We start from the raw sequence: 3,580 nt of genomic DNA on the forward strand, positions 1-3,580 counted from the left end.
CGGGCGGGAGCGGCCACCAGCCCCGGGCGAGTCAGCCTGGCTCCCAGCACGGGCTGTGGGCCGGCTGCCAGGCTCCCCCGAGCACTCCCCCGGCCATGTGGAGCTCCTCTCCAGACACCACCGGGCTTGATGAACGGGATCCGGGCATCCTGGCACCGGACAGCAGCCTCCGGGGAGCTTGGGCAGCAGGCAAGCAGCCTCGATTACAAACGATCTGGGGCGCTCCAAGTGTGCAGCTCTCTGCTGTTCTGTGAGACAGGTGGACACAGATCACCCCTGCAGAGCCAATGGAGCAGGACACTGAGCTGCTTGCATACGTGGCCCGCGGCACAGGCGGGTTTTAGTTTTTTTTTTTTTTTCTTCATGCTACTTAATCTAATTCAGAAACCCATTTCTTTCTAAGCACGCAGTGATTTTAAAAACCCTGATAAACTTTGTCTTTCATTTTGTAAAATAATCAGTAGATATAATTTTGGTTAATAAAGATATGAAAGTGTATTGTTATTTTCCAACAATCATATCTTTAGGCCAAAATTAAAGTTTGGATTTATCTTGAGCCGTGGCTACATTATTTGTTTTCTAACTGTGGTGGTGGACTTGTTTCCCTGCTATGTTTGAAAGAAAATTGCAGTTTTATTGCTGCTCTGGTCAGCACTGGGAGTTGAAGTCAGCTTTCTGTTAGAACAGAAATCAAATGGTCATTTTCATAGCCCCTTATCTTTGTACAATACCCAATAGCTCTATGTCAGAAACGGTCAAAACACACTTATTTTCCTGTGTTCTCCAGAATATTCCCAGACAGTTCATGTGGGCTCTGCCCTTGGATAGATCCCAGAGGTGTCCCCATCCTGTACACCCTCCTGAAGGTGTGCTGAGAGAACCATTTGCTTCTTGCCAACAAGAAGGGCTTAAGAACAGCCAAGCTGCTGGTGTCTGGCTGTGATCAGCTCCACACTTCATGGGTCAGACCAAGGGATATGGGTCATAGCTGCAGAGCACAGAGTGGCACTGAGGCTTTGCACCATTTCTGACTGTGACCCCTGACTTGCAGGGCAGACCTGGTCTCTGCAGCGCTGCTGGCCCCTCCTGCTCATCCATGGTCCCCTCCTGCAGCACCTCAGTGCCACATGACTTTGTCCCAGCTGTGCCCTCACCTCCTCAGGTCCGGAATGGCGACACCATTAAACTCAGCTTATCTGGGCAGGGGATGTGTGCCCCGTTGCACTGAGCAGGGGCTTTGAGCCTCCCTTGGCACTGGTCACCAGGAGTGGAAGACCTTCAGAGACCTGTACATTTTAAATGTCTCCAGTGTTTATTACACTGGGAAGAGAGTATTCTGACACTCCTGGAGGCTTATCTGCCTTTGTTTTGCTGAAATCCCACTGAAATCTGCAAACATTTAGGACCTTGCTCAGCTGTTCGCAAGCAGAGGAGAAACTGATTGCAAATCCAGGTGTTTCTTTGACACTGTCCTGATGTCCCCATGTTCCCTGGAGCCCACCAGCAGCAAACGAGGGATGCAGCTCAGCTCCCACGAGAACCCTGGCCCAAGGAGACCTGACTTCTATCTGCTGTTCCTCTCCAGCACTTTCTCACCTCCAGAAGTGCTCTCAGACCAGCCTGGGCCATCAGATCACTTTCAATTCAAAAGAAATAAAGAAGGAAGGTGAACTGTGGGTTACAGAAAGAGGAGTAGGTGTTTCTGGCAAGACCCCAGCACCCCATCCAATTTAGGCGTGCGCTGCAGGACAGCGCTTCTGAGCCGCCTAAGGCAGGGAGCGCTCAGCCTCCCTTTGAAGGGCCGGCGCTGCAGGGGCTCTGATCAAAGCTAAGGCAATCCTCCCGTTCACTCCCATTCGCTACTGTTTTGCACAATGCCTGTGGCTGAGCAGTTAATGGAGGCATCTGCTGCACTGGCAGAGTTCACCGACTTAATTAAAGATATCTAACAATCCTGCAGCTGCATGCGAGAGGCCACGGGGGCTCGCAGGGCCGCCGCTGAATCTCCTCAGACTGAAGGCCAGCACCCCGCTGTGCAGAAAGCGCAGCCATGCAGCCAGACACCGCATGAAAGCAGAAACAGGGCCCAAAGATTAAGGATGGACTGGAGCCGGCTCGCATTGTGTGTAGCCACGGCCCCACCGTGCTGGGGAGCCGTATAACCTCAGCTCACAGATAGCTTGGAATGGTCAGACATGCAGCAAGTGGGCAGAACTGGGGACATTCCTCTCCTGTAGGGATGGTTTTACCTGGAAAACATTTTTAACAGACATTTACTCACTGAGTGAAAATGGTTAATTGGTTTAAAAAGACAGGTGGGAAAACTAATCCTGTACCAAGTGGTTTTCAAGTTCTCCTCTGTGCGGGGCTGTGTTGTCTCCCGTTAAATGAAGACACATGTCACTCACGGGCACATTTCTGACATCACTGCACATTTGAGCTGATGGGGACTGTGCAAGGCTGTTGACAACTTACCAAAGAGGCTCACAGAACAGGCTGGTGGCTGCTGCTCGGGCTGCTTGTCAGCAGGCACCAAGGGCTTTGGATCAGGCTGCCGAGCACGGGCGACTGCCCTGCAGGGCTGAGGGCCAAGGAGCCGCGGTTGCCCTTGGGCGCACTCTGCCCTGCCGGGAGCGCAGCAGGCCAGAGGCCGGGGCTGCCACGCACTGGCCGTGCCCTCCCGGAGCTGGGAATGCGACCTGCGGCGGCAGCAATGTCACCGCTGCCTGCTGGGACGTCAGGCACACAGCGCGATCGATGCTGGGCTGCTTTGGTCGATGGGAATTTACAGATGAACTTCTGTCAGGAGAGGCATTACTGGTGTGAACAACCTCTGTTCTCAGCAATTCCTAGTGAGGGAAACGGGCCCATCGAAGGCACCAGCACACAGGTGCTGCAGGTGACGAGAAGCATTTTGGGCTCAGGGTAGAAGCTGGTGAGTCTCTATACCCTGGGATAACATTGCTGCTCCTGAGGAAGGGCATGTCCTCTGCTCTGCAGGCTCCTGCTGCAAGGGAATTGCCCTTTCCCAACTGATCTCCAGTGTGGGTGAACACCATGGAATGAGGCACAGGAGAGGGGAAGTTAGCCTGGGCAGGGCATCATGTCCAGAGCTGACCTGGGGATGACAGCCCTGCCGCCAGCACAACCAGCACTGTTTTGTAACGTGTCACTCAGAGCCTGCTCACATGGAAGTAGTGCTTCACCTTTGAGCTAAGCTGGGTTGCTCTCAGCTATAGCACATGAGTGATTTGGGGGGAACTGCCCTACTTTGCTGGGCCTAGAGTGACTCCTTCTCCAGTCCTGGAGGAAAATCCTCCCTGGCACTTGGGTTGGCTTGTAACTCCTGAAGGGTTTCCTGCCCTCAGTTTTGCCCTCACCCACTGGTGGACAGGAGTAGACAAAGGGCAAAATAAAACATATTTAGAAATAAGAGGCATGTAGCCTTTTCAGACACAAACTCCTCCAGAAACAGGAAAATCACCTCATTCCACCATGTAAAGGAGCAATGGGGAAGAAACAAAAACCAAGCACATTTGCTTTTTTTCTGCTATCCCACATGACACCATATAATCTGTCA

This window comes from Aphelocoma coerulescens, chromosome 9 (assembly GCF_041296385.1).
Source record: "Aphelocoma coerulescens isolate FSJ_1873_10779 chromosome 9, UR_Acoe_1.0, whole genome shotgun sequence".
Classification (NCBI taxonomy): Eukaryota; Metazoa; Chordata; class Aves; order Passeriformes; family Corvidae; genus Aphelocoma; species Aphelocoma coerulescens.